General features: G+C 47.7%; 2 pseudogenes; one reads left to right on the top strand and one right to left on the bottom strand.

The window, feature by feature from the left end:
- The window catches only part of LOC101287598 (nuclear RNA export factor 2-like), a 544209-nt pseudogene that overhangs the window by 377437 nt on the left and 149312 nt on the right, over positions 1-17460 (top strand).
- Positions 6162-13462, bottom strand: LOC125963154 (nuclear RNA export factor 2-like; annotated as a pseudogene).

Raw genomic sequence — 17460 nt, 5'->3', positions numbered from 1 at the left:
ACGTCTGAATACAATATCCCCCAGATTTTCACACACCTTTTGTGACTTTTGAAATGCAGAGGATATCTAATCCTTTTTAATGAGCTTTAGTGTTTTTATTTCACTTCACGTTGTTTTAGAGAGAACAAGTGAATAATAATGCCTTCTGAGATGTCGAATGTCAGTTCATAGGATAAAATGTAACTCCAGGTTACTTTGTGTAACTCCAGATTATGAATCCTGGAGCAGCAATTGGTAAGGTTGTTTCTAGGTCACCTTACTTAACTTTGAAGTTCTGTTCACTGAAATGAATTCAGCAAGGTAGCAGGGTACAAGATTAATATACAGAAATCTGTTGCATTTCATTACACTAATAATGAAATATCAGAAAGGAAAGTAAACAAATAATCCCATTTAAAATCCCATCAAAAAATGAAATACCTAAGAATAAACTTAACCAAGACGTGAAAGACCTATATGATGAAAACTATAGAACATTGATAAAAGAAATGGAAGGTGATTCAGAGACATGGAAAGGTGTCCCATGCTCTTAGACTGGAAGACTTAATATTGTTAAAATGGCCATACTACCCAAAGCAATCGACAGACTTAATGTAATCCCTATCAAAATACCTGTTACATTTTTCACAGAACTAGAAATAATAATCCAAAAATTTATATGGCACCACAAAAGACCCAGAATTGCCAAAGAAATCCTGAGGAAAAGAACAAAGCTGGAGGCATAACCTTCCCAGACTTCAGGTTATACTACAAAACTACAGTAATCAAAACAGCATGGTACTGGTACAAAAACAGACATATAGATCAATGGATAGAACAGATAGCCTAGGAATAAACCCACCCACCTACGGTCAAGTAATCTTCAATAAAGGAGGCAAGAATATACAATGGAGAAAAGACTGTCTCTCCAACAAGTGATGCTGGGAAAGCCAGACAGCTCCATGTAAATCAATGAAATCAGAACACTCCCTCACACCATATACAAAAATAAACTTGAAATGATTTAAAGACCTAAATATAAGACGTGACACCATAAAACTCCTAGAAGAGAACATAGGTGAACCAATCTCTGACATAAATCGTAGCAATATTTTCTCAGATCAGGGTCCCAAGGCAAAATAAATTAAAGCAAAAATAAACAAATGGGACCTAATTAAACTTAAAATCTTTTGCACAGCCAAGGAAGCCATCAACAAAATGAAAAGACAACTTATGGAATGGGAGAAAAATGTTTGCAGGTGATGTGACTGACAAGGGGTTAATATCCAAAAATATACAATTCCATATCAAAATATAAACAACTCAATCAAAAAATGGGCAGAAGATCTAAATAGATATTTGTCCAAAGGAGACATAAAGACGGCCAACAGGCACATGAAAAGATGCTCAACATCACTAATTACTAGAGAAATGCAAATCAAAACCTCACATGAGTCAGAATGGTTATCATCGAAAAGTCTGCAAATAATAAATGCTGGAGAGGGTGCGGAGAAAAGGGAACCTCCTACACTGTTGGTTCGAATGTAAATTGGTGCAGCCACGTGGAGAGCAGTATGGAGGTTTCTTAAATAGCTAAACACAGAGCTGCCATAGGATCCAGCAATCCCACTCCTGGGTATATATCCAGAAAGAAATGAAAACTCATACACACACACACACACACACACACACACATACACACACACTGGACTATTACGCAGCCATTTGCAACAACATAGTTGGACTTAGAGAATATTATACTTACTGAAGTAAGTCAGACAGAGAAAGACAAATATTATATGATATCACTTATATGTGGAATCTAACAAATAATACAAATGAATCTATATACAAAACAGAAACAGTCTCACAGACATAGAAAACAAACTTATGGTTAGCAAAGGGGAGAAGGAGGGAGGCGGGACAAATTAGGAGTACGAGACTGACAGATACAAGCTACTATACATAAAATAGATAAGTAACAAGGAGTTATGGTAATAAAGTATGGGGAATTGTATTCAATATCTTTTAATAACATATAATGGGAAATAATCTGATATCCGAATCACTTTGCTGTGCACCTGAAACTAACACAATATTGTAAATCAACTGTACTTCAATTTTAAAAAATACACACAAAAAATTCTGATTCTGATCATTTATAAGTACCTATTGGTCTTGAAAAGAGTTTAGGATTAAATGAGATAAAATGTAAAACCCCTTTCATATAGTAGTTGTGTACATGTTAATATCCTACCATTCAGGTTCTCTTTCCAAAGGGCAACAGCTTGTGCTGCCTTCTGGGTCCAGTTCAGCACCTCAAGAATCAGCTAGTCATTGTGGCCCCCACACCCAGTCCTCTTGGCCCACGGAGTAGGATTTCATCCCTACCATCATCTTCATGTCCAATGGGGAGCATGACACAGCCCAGATTCCACATCAGGCGAGGTTTCCACTATCAGTCTTTTAAGCCCTGGAATTCTATCATCTAAAACAGGACGCTGCTTGCTTGATCTGTGTAGAGGGCAAAGTGTAGACATGTGACCCTGGAAAATTTACACATTCCGTGAGTCTGAGGTTGGCCCTCTGTAAAATGGGACTAAGGGCGCCTACTTCTAGACTTGTAAGAAGAAAAGGAGAAAACCTCAAAGAATGTCTGGCAGGCAATAGGACTTTGAGATATATTACTCCTGGCCCACCTTGCCTCCTCTGTCCTATAAAATAGATTTGAAACAGCATCTGGAAATGTAGCAGCAAGAAGTGAACTTTGGTGCCATCTCATCATTTCCTTTTTCCTCATGCTTTCTTGTCTCCTTTTTTTCATTCTAGTTTGACCAGAGGAAATTTCTTATTGAGCCCCAGGAAGAAGGATTAGCACAGAAGAGCAAAGAACAGGAACAGGTCAGCTAGACAGAAGTCATCAAATGTATGTCCAGTTCCAGAGCCATCAACTGACCACAGGACCTGGGTTGAGTCTCTTTCCCTGTGTCAGCCCGAGTCCTAACATAGAAGTACACTCAATATAGAAACAGGGGTTAGGGGTGGGGCCTTTTTGGTCAGAAGACCAGGATTTGATACTGGGAACCATTACTGGCTGGTTGACTTATCTTGAGCAAGTAATTCATCTAATATGTGTGCTATAATTGTTGCTATCTTTTATTACTATTGTGGGTTTATTCTTTCAGTTTTATGAGTATTATTATTTTTCTTACCACCCAGCCAAGTGTGAATGGTAGGAGTGGTGATTAGCACAAAGTTAGGGATGAACCCAACTGAGGCTGGAGAATATAGGAAGTGAAGACAGAGAATGGAGGTGAAGTAAGGAGACAAGCCCTGGACTCTCTCTGGGTGCCAGGCCCTGTGCCCACCCTTTCATGACTCAGGGAAGGTTCTTACCCAACAGCACTCCTGGTTCTCAGCTGCAACCAGTGGCGACCTGGGGGCTGCCAGGGAGGTGCCCAGATGAAGGACTATACCCTTATTAGCTCCCTCCCCACTGAAGACCACCCGAGCTGCCTCTCCATTGCCATCTCCCTGCTCTTGTCTTCTGGGTATCGGAATAGGTACCCCGTGGAAACTTCCACACCTGACCCTTGAAGGGCTTTCTCCTCATACAAAAGATACTCTACCTTCCTCAGTCCTCAAAGGTTGTCCTGAACAACTTACATTCCCACCAACAGTGCAAGAGGGTTATGACACAGCAATCCCACTACTGGGCATATACCCTGAGAAAACCATAATTCAAAAAGAGTCAGGTAGCACAATGTTCACTGCAACACTATTTACAATAGCCAGGACATGGAAGCAACCTACGTGGCCACTGACAAATGAATGGATAAAGAAGATGTGACACATATATACAATGGAATATTTACTCAGCCATAAAAAGAAATGAAATTGAGTTATTTGTAGTGAGGTGGATGGACCTAGAGTCTCTCATACAGAGTGTAGTAAGTCAGAAAGAGAAAAACAAATACCGTATGCTAACACATGTATATGGAATCTAAAAACCAAAAGCGGTTCTGAAGAACCTAGGGGCAGGACAGGAATAAAGACGCAGATGTAGAGAATGGACTTGAGGACACGGGGAAGGGAAGCGTAAGCTGGGACGAAGTGCGAGAGTGGCAAGGACTTATATACACTACCAAATGTAAAACAGACAGCTAGTGGGAAGCAGCTGCATAGCACAGGGAGATCAGCTCGGTGCTTGGTGACCACCTAGAGGGGTGGGTTAGGGAGGGTGGGAGGGAGACGCAAGAGAGAGGCGATATAGGGATATATATATATATATATATATATATATACATATATATATACACACACACACACATACTGGATTCACTTTGTTATACAGCAGAAACTAACACAATGTTGTAAAGCAATTATACTCCAATAAAGATGTTAAAAAAAAAGTTGTCCTGCACACTAAGGAAGGGGGACTCTTAGGTAAAGAAGGAAGTGCCTGCCTCTCAGAGGTATGTCGTCTCCACGTTTTTACCTGACATATTGTACTTTTATCACTAATGACTTTTAAACATTTCCTATACACAGCCCGTCGATACACACACACAAACACACACACACACGGAGATATGCTGTCAATTCCATTTGGTTCTACTTTACCTCCCCCATGAAACTGAGCACAATGAATGCTTTTCCAAGTTAATGAATGCATGTGCACATGTATGTGCACTATCATATTCTTCAATAGGGGTTTTGAGGGAGTACCCCTTGGGCCTGTTATATCAGGGGAGAACAAAAGGACCATTTCTCCAGGCCTAGAAGCCCACTGTCTAAAAGGGAGGCTGCTCCACTGTCCTCTAGAGAGGGCGAGGGATGGAACCTCATTCCCAAACTCCCACTTACCTGGATAGGTGATAGAAGCTATATGAAGAGGAGTTTGTCATCTGTGAAATGGGACTCATCTTTAACACAGAGCTGTCCTGACGGGTGAATGAGAAAACCTGGGGCTAAGGCAGGCATTATGGAAAGGTGTTTCTCATTGTTTCTCCTAATGAGAATATAGATATCTTTATGAAGGAAGCAAATCTCTCTCTGGTATGCCTTGAGTTCAAAGTTTTAAAGACAGAAGGATCTCTAGCTTCTTGGGAGACTCAGAAGCTCCTAAGAGCTGCCCAACATCGTGCCTCTGAGCAGACCCTAACCCAGTTCCCCACGCTGGGAAGACAGGCTTGCCTTTGACTCACCTGGTGAGCTCAGTGAGAGATGGCACCAGGGCAGCAAGCCGTAGTGTTTGCCTAACTGCTGCTCCTGGACTGCTGCGCATGTTAATACGTTTATAGGAAAATTCTAGACCTGTCTCCCATTCAACAGTGCAGGGGTCCTCAGATCATGCGTCATCCAGCCACGTCACACCACAGTTTCAACCATGTGCTGCCTCCCTGTGAGACAAAAACCTAAAAAGTACTACCATTTCATTGAAATACAATTGTCCCTTCTTCCATTCACTAATAACTAAATATATATTGGGCTTAAAATTTATACTATTCCATTTGAGGTGTCTCATTAGCTCTGTAGTAGAAATAAGATAAGAAGGAAAATTAATATATGGGCAAATTTAAGAGTTACAAATGAGCTGAGATGGCTCCTTCACATAGCTGTTAACTTGCTCAAGTTTCAAGGCACTAAAGATTAAATAATCCCTCCTTGGACCCCTCTTCCCCATTCAGCCACAAGCCTCTCTTTCTCATTGTCTCAGTCTATTTCCTTCTCTCTCTCTCTCTCTCTCATGATGAGATCTCATTTTCTGTAGATAAATATAGAAATATATAAATGTGCTTAATAAATATGTAAACACCTACATAAGCAAACTTACAGGAAGATATGATGAAGGTGAAAACATTCAACGGTTACCTTTGGGAGGTATGTTTTGGGGTAATGATTTTTTCCCCTCCACATGTACTGTGACATATACAGTGGAATGAACCTCATGCACACTCCTGAACACCCAACTGTCTGTTAATACAGAAGCAGCATCCATGAAATTAATAAAAATAATACAAGGCTGCTCAAAATAACTAGGTAGCTTTATATGTACCACGAATGAAATGTTCAGATTAAAAATGACTGAAATAAACAAGGAAAACAAATTACCTTCAAGTTCCCATTAATCACTCCTCTACTCCTCCCAGCTCCCTCCTATCCCCATGCAACCCCAGCACTCATTTCTGAGACCACTAGAGGTTCATCTCAGATGGGGTGGAGGATGCCTGCATGATGTCCTGCTGCTGCTGGGAGAGGGGTGCATGGAGCTGGAGGTGGGTGTAGGCAGTGGGATGGAGAACACACTCTGGGTCTCACTGGGGTCGGCATCCCTCACAAACAACTCGTCATTCACGATGCACAGACTGAAGGAAAAATGGGCCCTCAGACAACTGGTGGATGGACACCCACACCCCCAATACTGACTCTGCTCCCACTGGCACTCAGCAACCAGATTCCTTCCACGTCCCTCCTGTGTCTGTCTCCCAGGTTCCTTGACTGGTACCTCTGCCCCTCCCCACAGAGCCCACCTTTGGAGAGACTGTCTACCACCTTCACTCGATTTATAGGTTTATCCCCAACCCACGGGCAATTTCGCATTTACCCTTTACCACAGCCCAAGGGCTGGACGCTCTGATGCCCATTCTCGGAAGAAGACACTGAGTCACACAGAGGTCATGTGACTTGACCAAGATAACACAGCGAGTGAGTGTTGTTTCAAGGAGAGAACCCATAGGCCGATTCCAGAGCCCACGCTCTTCCTAACCACTAGGCTACACTGCTCCTGGGATCTCCCTGCTGGCTTTCCACAATGCCGAGTAAACCTAAGGTCTTTGCCACCACATTCCCATGCCCCTGAGCCCAGGTGGGGATGGGCGTTCCCACCCACAACAGGGCTCTCACCTGGCGTAGCGGGCAGGGGTAGCGATGAAGGTCCGGGTGAAGGCACGCACACAGCCCTGAGAACTTCCTTCCACTTCAACAGCAAACAAACAACAGTACCCCTTAGAGCCACACGTGCTGTACACGCTCACATGGCGGTCCCCAGTCAGGGTGTGACTGGACACTCATGCTGAGAGGGCAATTGTTCACGGGGGCCAGGGTGACGGGAATGGGGAGGGCAACTATAGGAGCAGTCTGCACCCAGTGACAGGACCCCTGACGACCACCACACAAGTTCACGGGGTGCATTTTTCACAGCCGCCCAAGAGGTAGATACTACTACCCTGTTTTGCAAATGAGGAAACCGAGAGGTTCAGTAATGGCCCAAGTTCTCAGAGTAAGGATCTGGGATGAGAGCCACCAAAATCCACAGCCTGTGTCCCCAATGCCCAGGGTGTGCAGGGCAGACAGGCATGGACACAGCTCAGACCTGGGTTGTCTGTGGGAAGCCTGAGGGCAGGAGAACACAGTGGGGAAGGGGAGGGGAGAGGAGGGGAGGGGAGGTGGGGGAGGGCAGGTGGGGAGGGGAGGGGTGGAATGCAGGGAAGGGAAGGGAAGGGAAGGGAAAGGAAGGGAAGGGGTCAGGGAAGCTAGGTGGTTCTGAGAGTGAGCCTGGCCAGGGGGAGGCAGCAGTGGGGCATCTGCGCTGGGGGTCTACACACACTCACCTGCCTTGAACACCCCACTGACGGAGAAGCAGAGCATCGTTTCCTGAAAGGGAAGAGCCCAGGCGCCCAGTCACCACCTCCACCTCCCACCCACCTGCGGCTTCCTGGGCCCACCCGGGGGAGGAAGCAGGCGCTCACCGTCTGGAACCACGTGTCCACCACGAAGGAGCTGAAGGCATGCTGAGTCTTGGGCAACACACAGAGGGTGTGCACAATGACACGTTTTGTGTGCTTCAGCAGCTGGACCCGCAGGTCTGTGAGGGGAGGGGAAGCGAGCGAAGGTCAGGGGCTGCCACGCCCTGGGCCCTATGATTGACCCCTTCACCGCCCTTTCCCACCCAGTCTTCCCATCACACACTCACTGGGGTCCTTGAGCTTCTTCATATTCCTGCTGTCCTTGAAATACTTGCACAAGCTGCTTCTAGGAGACAAAGAGCAACAGTGGGTGGTGGGTGTTTGCAGGAGCTGGCCTGTGTCTGCTGGGGAGCCACACGGCCCGGGAGCAGAGGCTGTACTGTCATACTCACGGGGCTGGGTCCTCGGGGTGGAAGGGAATCATCAGGGAGAAGCAGGCCTCCTCGTGATAAGCACCCGCGAGAACCTGTCTGTCTCCATAGTCATGGATCAAGTAGTACCTAAGGAGGAGCAATGAAGACAGTCTATCTCTGTGGTCTGGACCTCAGATGAGACTTGAAAACTCCCCTGAGCAGACCTGTGCTCAGGTGGCCTCACCTGTCCTAGCCCTCCCTCCCTTGCTCAGCTTCCCTGAGGTACTTACTGCTTCAGGAATTGCAGGACTAGGCTCTTCAGCTCATCAGATCCAAAGTAGCTTCCCTGGAATCAAATGGCACTTGAGACTATGCAGTAGATAAAGCCTCCCTGCAACACCCCAAATGTTGTTTGATCCTCTTCCTGACCTTGCAGAGCTTTACTATGTAGGGAGTGTCAACGTCAACGGTCACTGGTGACGGTAACTCCTGGCCATCCTGGAGAAGGGAAGAGGAAGTCAGCAGTGGAGACCAGGGGAGTGGCCTGGATGATCCGGGAAAAGGATGGGCCCAGGAGGGTGAGGGTCAGAGGTCAGGTGTGAAAGGGCCCTGGAAATTCCATGGGAAAGCTTACAGTGGATGTCTGCATCATGAGGTCCTGGAAGTCTCTAGTGTTATATTCAACTTGTGTGTGTGCGTGTGTGTATTTTTCCAGCAAGTATATCCATGTCATTTTCAGGAGTCCATGTCCCCCAAAATGGTTAAGGTTCTGATGCTAATATGTGATCTAGGCAAGACCCAAAGGGCTTGAGGGCAGGTGCAGAGGCCACCGACATTCGTAAGAGACAATGATTTACGTAGGCACTTACCAGGCGTAACAACTTCGGGAAGCATTCTCTGATGGCCCTGTCCAAAACCAAAAATAGAGAAGAGGTGGTTGATAGTTCAAGGTTGCAATGCTTCCTTTGAGTTAAAACAGTAATACCATAAACAGAGATCAGTGTGTTCTGGCCAATCCAGCAGCACCCTTTGCCCACCTCTGCTCCTGATTTTAAGGGTTTTCGGTCCACTTGCCTGTTGAGCACTGAGCATCTGTCATCTTACTGTCTGAAAGGCACTGTCTCCTCATCTCTCTCAGTACCTTCACTTTAATATTCCTTCCCTCCCTCCCTTCCTCTCCTTCGCCTAGGTAGCTCCCACCCAGACTACTCGGACTCCCTTCTCCAGTGCCACAGGGACCAGCATTTCAAACCCCTGCTGCAGGGCTTCCTTCTCCTCCCTCCCTTCCTCCAGGGCCCCACTGAAGGCTGTGGGGAGAAGAGGGGATGGAGTGGGAGCCCGGGGCTCTGCTACCTCACTGGGGGTCCAGCACTCTGGCAAGACCCCGACACCCCCCAGGGATGGCCCAGGATGCTGGGCCAGCGAGGTGAGTGAGGTGGGGCTCAGGGAGGGAGATGGAGGGGATGAAGACAGAAAGGGAGTGAAGGTAGGAAGGGAGAGATGAGAGAGACATAGGGGCACAGAGACAGGGGAGAGAGACAACAAAGAGAAGGGAAAGAAGCTCTCCCGTGGTCGGGGTCTGGGAAGAAGAGAGAAGAAAGGGGAAATGGCACACTTGTTGCGGCTCTTCACCTGCCCCAGAATCGCCCAGACACACCAGGTAGGAAGGGAAAATATGCACGTGTTGGGCTGGGGGCCCACTGGATGCTGGCTGAAACTTTGGCACCTGTGTGAGCTCAGCCAGACTTGGGCATGGGAAACCGAGCAGCCATGGGGGCAGATCTTCCTCAGAAGGAGGAAAGGGTCAGGTCCCAGCTCAGTATGGGGTTGAGGATCCGTGGCCCCCTCTGATGATCACTGTCTTCTCTCCCGATGACCCCTGCACCTCTCTGAGTTGGTTCTTTATCTGAGGAATCATACCTGTCTCAGGCTGCCCAGGGCTCCTGTGAAGGACCAGGCGGGATGATGTGACGTGTGCAGGGAGGGATGGGAAGTGCCCCTCAGAGGCCTGTCCTTCGGTCTCCTCTACCACCTCTGCCCTCTGCCTTCCACTCCTGCCTCAGGAAGCCCTCTGATCACTGGCGGGGGCCCACGTCTGGCCCCTTGACTCAGGGAGCCCTGCTTTTTCCCAAGGAGGGTCCAGCTCCTGGCACTGGGCCAGCAGAATGGATGTCATGACAGCAGCCACCCATGGCCTCAGCCCTCAGCATGATGCAGGAAAGCCCCCATGTCAACCTGCAGGGGGAGGGGGTATCCCTTTGGAGGAAGGGGAAGAGGGCCCCTCTCAGAACGGGGGAGGCAAACCCCATCTCAGCACGAAGAAGGAAGGCTTCTCTCAGCAAGAGGCCCTGGACTGGAGGACCCTTCTCAGTCCAGGGCGCCAGCATCTGGATCAAGGATGGTCGCTCCTGGTCCTGGTGAGGAGGAGAAGCCCTGCTTCCTGGGGCACACTCTTGGGAGGCCTTGCTGGAATAGAGCTGGGCGCAGAGAGCTGGAAACAGACCCCAGAGCGCCTGCAGAGGTGAGCAGGTCAGGGGAAGGAAACTCCTCACCGGTGATAGGCACAGAGAAAGCAGAAGGTGGGGCCTGTGATCCTCCCAGAAGACCAGGGCTGCCACCTTTGGCAAAGGGGCACTGTCACAGATAGTCTAGGCTCCCATGGGTGAAGGTCACCAAGAAGGGTGACAGGGTGTTCACACTGACCTTACATAGGTGGACTGGTCTGGGAAGGTGTCACACAATGGGTTCCCTTGCAGCCACAGCTCTTCAAGCTTCAGCCCTTGCATCTTGTTCAACTCCCACACAGACGTCAGCTGAGAAATATGGCGCAGAAGTGGGAAAAGGAATCCCAGGGAAAGAGGGACATCCGGATCCCTGCACCCCCAGAACCCTCCCTCCCACACAGGTACCTTCACCTGCCTCCTGTCATCACTCTGATGGACACTAACATGCCCCACCCCCCACTCTCAACCCAACTTTGACCTGGCTCCCTCTTCTCACCTCATTTTTGGAGAGGTTCAGGATCTTGACCGTGGGGGCCATCTGTATAATGTCAGACAGGCCATCCAGCTGGTACAGTTTGTTGCTGCTCAAGTTCAAGGACAACAGCTTTGGGGCAAGAAGAGGTAGAGTGAAGGTTACTATCTAGGACCTTGGAGACAAATCTGCCCTCCACCCCATCTCTTCCACCCCCTACCCTAATACCAGCACTGGGCCTACAGCCTCACCTCAGGGAAATACTTTTCGATGACCTGCAGGGTGGCAGCCATGCAGCTTCTTCGATTCAGAAATATATCAATATCATAGCCCACCAAGTCTTCAGGAAGGAGAGGGGAGGGAATAGGATGGCTGAGTGGGGTGTGGGGCCAGCACCAGCCCCTCCCCACGTTACCATCCCTAAGTCTCCCTCCAGGAAGACCCCTCTGCCCTCACCCGCCCTAGAATTACTGCTGTCAGCCATACCTGGGTCAAGGCGGAGCCTCTGGAGGTCAAGAGCTTGCTGGGAGACATCAAATCGTTTGCTCAAGGTCAGCTGCGGAGAGAGAGATGGAGAGAGCCGCTCTGAGGCTCTTGTGGTGGCAGGGAAATAGGGGGTGAGGGGGACGGGGGACTGGAAGAAGGAGAGGTGGGTCTGAGCGCTGGCACACTACTCGCCGTGAGTCTCCATTACCTTTAGCTGCTCCATTTCTTCTGGCTTCAACTTATCCCGCACAGAGTAGGGAACAGCGGAGGGGCTGACAAAGACAGGTATCTGCAGGAAGAAGAGGTGGGGTAAGCACCAGGAACTCTAGTTCCAAAGAAGACAACCAGCCCCTGGCCTGTACTCCTTCCTCAGGATGAGGTACACGTAACGCCCTCGACACACACCTTTCGGCTCTCCTCGTCACGAATCTTGTAGCTGACATCCATCAATGCAGAGGCAGTGCTAGCTTCCTGGACAAAGAACCGAGCCCCATTTTGCATAAAGTGGAACTACAGGGATTGAATGCAACAGCAATAAAATCAGAAGCCAACAGACCCTGCTAAACCAGGTCTCTCTCTCTCCCCCTTCCCTGTGCCCACGCGTCTGGCTTCGGCATCCTCTCTTACGTCCACTGGAGTGAACGGGACACTGCAATGGCTCTGGATTGACTTCATTAGCCATGTCTTGTCATACTTTATCCCACAAGGAATCTAAGGATGAAAAGAAGGCATGGGAGAGAGGACAGACAACAGGGAATTTAGGCTGGAGGACGAACCTTTTCCTGTTCTTTCCCAGCCTTCTACTGAGCTTGAAAGGGCTTGTAAAGAAGGGACCACTGGCATGATTTCTTATGGGTGTGCGTAATATGGATTTCCTAAATACTCTTTCTCTCCAGTCAAACTCTCTTCCACATAATCAAGGTGTCAGAGATGATGTTCCTTTTATAAATTTCCAGGAGATCCTACCCAGCGCACACACTGCTTGCCCCTCAGACAAGGTCTCCAGAGGCTCGACCCTCCGTCTCCCACACTCAGCTTGCCAAGCTGAGACCTCCAATGTGGAGTTGCTCCATATCCTTGGCAGTAGTTTCCATCTTTGCTTTGAGACAGGCTCCTCCGTTCTCCTCACGGTCAGCCTGCTCCCTGTACATTGCTTCTCTGAACCTGCCCTTAGATGAACAAGACTGTTAACTCCTGGTAATAAAAAGGACAGATTACAAACTGTCCCCAGTGAAAGAAACCAGCATCTCTACATGAGACCAACACAGCTCTCCCTGCCTTTTCTCTCCTGCACATTCCGTACATTTTACAGGATACTCACTGTGACCCTGAACCAGCTCCCTGGGGTTCCATCTTGTGTGTTCTCCCCCATTTCCCTCTCCAGAGGTTTTCTGTTTCTCCACACAGTAGTATGCATGTGGCCTTCACTTTGCCATCTCACTCCTCTCTTGTTGCCTCGGATGGTACAGGGAGAGCTGCAGGGGGGATGTGGAGAGAAGGACGGTGAGTGGCCATAAGTGCTAAGAAAGTCTTCTGTACACCCTCGTCTCTTTGACACCAGCACTACAATTAGGATTGCTCAACCATTATTTCACTTCTAGCATGCTTCAGTTTTGCAGTGAGAGAAGAAAAACAAGTCCACGGAGAGTGAGAGAGGTGCATAGTCCCAGGGGCTGCTGTGTACAAACCCTGCTGCCTGGCCACTTACTGGCTTACTTCGGGGTCCTCCTGGACATCCCTCTTCACCACGTTTCCATCATCCTCCTGGAGGTGTGAAGGCTGAGGCTCACACCCATCGCGTTCATAACGAGGGCTCCTCTCGCCAGAATTACCTGGGAAAGAACTCCAACCTTTCTTTCTTCCTTGAGGTGGTCTACCACCATCACTGTACTCTGAAAAGAGGAACAAAAATACAAGTTTTCAGACACATCTGTGGTCCACTTACCTCGTACCATGTCTTAGGCTAACAGCATGGTAGGGCAGGCCAAGTGCCAACCTGGCCTAAGGGACCAGTCCCACAAGCCTCAGAAAGGACACTCTTCTGCCTGTGCAGAGAGGACAGCCTTATCCGACAGATGGCACTATCAGGGGAAGAATCGAGGAGGAGCAGGATGAGGAAGAGGACGACAAGGAGGACAAAGAGGGAGGAGGGAGGAGAGGACAACTGCGCTGAAACTTTTAAAACAGTGGAGCAGGACTGATAAAGAACCGAGGTGTATGCGTCCATGGGTTAGACTGGACACCAGTCATAGAGATACCAGGAAGGCCCCCGAATCTTGCCTTCTCTCAGGACTTTCCAGCAACCACACCAATACCTCTCTCGTGCTTCCCAAATCCAATGAGCCGCCATACCGATTCCACTAACAACCAGCAAGCTAGCTGGACTTCCTTTGCCAGTGCACTTGGAGCTTTAATGTCAGGTGGCACTGAGGTAACAGCCTCCTGAACTGTCTCCCTCCTTCCAGCCTTGCCCTGGACAATACTCTGTTTGAAAGATCCAGAGTGACCTCTCTATTGGGCCAGCCTGAAATGCCTTTCAGCTCAGCAGGCAACTCTTCCTAACTTCAGCCCTTCTATAACAAGGGTGTGAATGATAACCTGGAATGATGTGTCAGCCACCATTTCCCAGTGTTTAGGGATTCTTCTTTTTGCTTTCTATTACTGGTTTTTAATTTGATTCCATCGTGGTCAGGAAACACACTCTGCGGGATTTCAATTCTTCTTTTTTTTTTTTAAATAATTTTATTTCTTTATTTATGGCTGCGTTGGGTCTTCGTTGCTGCACACGGGCTTTCTCTACTTGCAGCGAGCGGGGTTACTCTTCGTTGTGGCGCACGGGCTTCCCGTTGCGGCGGCTTCTCTTGTTGCAGAGCTTGGGCTCTAGGTGCGCGGACTTCAGTAGTTGTGGCACGTGGGCTCAGTAGTTGTGGCACACGGGCTCTAGAGCGCAGAATCAATAGTTGAGGCGCATGGGCTTAGCTGCTCCACGGCATGTGGGATCTTCCTGACCAGGGCTCGAACCTGTGTTCCCTTCACTGGCAGGCGGATTCTTAACCACTGCGCCACCAGGGAAGTCCCTCAATTCCTTCTGAATTTATTGAGGTTTGTCTGATGGTCGAGGAGATGGTCTAACTTGGTGAATGTTACAGAGACCCTCGGGGAAAAAAACTGTACTCTGCTGTTGTTGCGCAGCCTGTTCTATTTATGTCATGCAGATCTCATTAGTTTACTGTGTTATTCAGGTCTCCTATATCCTTGCTGATTTTCTCTCTAGCAATTCTGTCACTTGCTAAGGGGGAGGTGGGTGTGGAAAGCCCCCACTATAATTATAGATCTGGCACTTTCTCCTTTCATCTCCATCAGCTTTTGCTTCATGTACTTTGAGGCTCCATTGTTTGGTGCGTACACATTTAGGATCTTTATGTCTCCCTGGTGTGCTGATCCTTTCACCATTCTGTAAGGCCTCTCTTTGGCTCTTGTTCATTTTCTTTACTCTGACATCTACTGTACTGGATACTGAAGCTACAGCCACGCTTAGAAAGTGTCCTGGTTATATCTCACCTTGTCTTCACGCCTAGGAGTTGTGTTGCTGTTCACCCCTCCACCCACAATTTCTCCCCTCCAACATATCTAATTCACCATGGGAAAAGATTTGGAAGTTTTTCAGCACCTGCAGAAATAAGATCGTGTCAATTCTCTCTCCCATGGGTGGATTCACTAAGGGTATTTTATTTTTAACGCATTCCACTGAAACAGTGAACCAGCAGATAATCATACTAGTGGCTTGTGGGGAGGGAGGATTATGGTAATTACACTGTTAGAAACCAGCTTCCGTTGGGTTGTAATACTTAAAGTCCTCTAGGTTTGTGTGCTGTGCCTTTTGTACATTAACTATTCCATGTTGTCTCAGGGCACGCTTATGAGTAAAGATCCGCCCACTGTTGATCACTCCACGATGGAGTGATTACGACCAGGCCTCAGATGAACTCCTCTGGGGAGCCCTTGCTTTCCCTGTGTGGCCCGCTGTCAGGGCAATCCTGCTACTCACAACCTTGGGACTTTCCGTGTGTGGCACTGAAAGTGAAAGGAAACACAGATAGGGCATTTGACCCACAAATGCCACTTGCTCAGTCCCCAAACCTCGGAGGGGGCCTGGCGTGCTTTCTCCCACACTCCACATCCAACTGGTCAGGAGATTCTCTCGGCCCCTCTCTCAAAGTATGTCCAGAAGCCAGCCACTTCTCACCACCTTCATTACCACCACCCTGGCCAAGATACCAACAGCTACCTCCTGGACTGTACTGCTGTCCAGCTGGCCCCTCTGCTTTCATCCTGGCTCCCTTACCTGTCTCTTTTCAACCCAGCAGCAGAGAGCAAATCAAATCATTTCACTCCTCTGCTCAACACCACATAACGATGGTTTGAAGCCCACCAACATGTTCAAAAGCCAGGAGTTCATAATGACACTCATCAACAATAACAACAACAAAGAGGAACCTTACTGGTGACCTTTGGAGAATGCCGGGCAACCAACTCGTTTTCAGGAAAATCCAGCAATGAAAGGGAAAAATTCACATTTTAAAGGGAGCAGTAAGGGCATGTGGTCTATGTACGGTGTATAGGAAGAGTCAGAGTCATTTGCAAGAACCCACTTTCCTTCCGAAATAACGTTGCTGAGGGGAAAGCGTAAAAGGGAGCTATATAACAGCTACCGCAGTCCCCCGGCTGACGAACTACGTCGGGTGCCTGAACAGGGCTAGAGACCTCCCTCATCAAGGTGATTCAGACACAAGCAATCTCAGACATCGACTTGTCAAGTATTTGATAGAATAATCCAGTGAAGCTCTGTCACTTACTGCGTATGTGATTTTAGGCGAGTATTTTACCTCTCTGAGCCTCAATTCCATCGTGCGGTAGTGCTGTTTGCCATGTGTTTCCATTTGTCCCTGTTCCAGCGACCTGGAAGAGCTGTACTTCTTGACCTCCTTTGTTTGGGCAGGGCTGTGTATGTGACTGGTTCTGGCTAATGGGTTGTGAGTGACATGTGCTATTTCTGGGCCAGAACATATGGTTGTTGGATTGAGACCTTGCAGGGTCCTCTTCCCCTCAGGCACAGAGACTGACAACTTTCTAGATGATGGCTGCTCTGTCAGTTTGGGTCTCCAAGTCATTCCAGTAAGAATGGCTCAGACCCCCAAAGTCCACCATCCTGTGAGGGGCATGCACCTGCCATGGACATGTAGTCAAAGTGAGGAATAAGCCCCTGAGATATGGGGACTGTCTATTACCACAGCATAATCTAGCCTATCTTGATTCTTGTATCTTATCTGTAAATTAAAATAACATCCTCTCAGGATTTTTCTGAGGATTAAATGAGAAAACTGGTATGACAAGGTTGCCACAGTGCTTGACATAAAACAGGAACTCAAAAAATGGAAGCTATAATGATTAAATAATAATAACAAACTAGTTTTGAAAAGTGTGGAAAATTGGTATAAAATGAGAGCTATTTCATCCACTCATCCTTACGGGTAAGTTGTATCATCTTTTCAAGAGTGGGGCATTTTATTTTATTTTTAAGACTTCCTAATGACTAGCACTTATGCACTTATTTCTTGCCGTCATGATATCAGAAACATAAATTGAGGTTATATGTAAAGAATGAAAAAGTGGAAAGATTAAGCAAAAGAGAGAATGACTAATGACATAAGATAAAATGAGTTAGCAATAAGTGGTTTCTTAATGAGAAGAACAGATTATAATTATTAGTAAGCATACATTCTTCTTAGTAAACAAAGGTACAAGGTATTAATGCGGCAGAAGAGATTTACTTTGAACAAGCTTTCCCAAAATGTTTCCTGAGGAACACTAGTACTTCCAGTGGTCTGTGGAAAAATGTTCTTTTCCCACATAGCTTG

The sequence above is a fragment of the Orcinus orca genome, chromosome X, assembly GCF_937001465.1.
Source record: "Orcinus orca chromosome X, mOrcOrc1.1, whole genome shotgun sequence".
Lineage (NCBI taxonomy): Eukaryota > Metazoa > Chordata > Mammalia > Artiodactyla > Delphinidae > Orcinus > Orcinus orca.
Note: the sequence above shows the minus strand (reverse complement) of the source record. Positions and strands in the feature narration are given on the sequence as shown.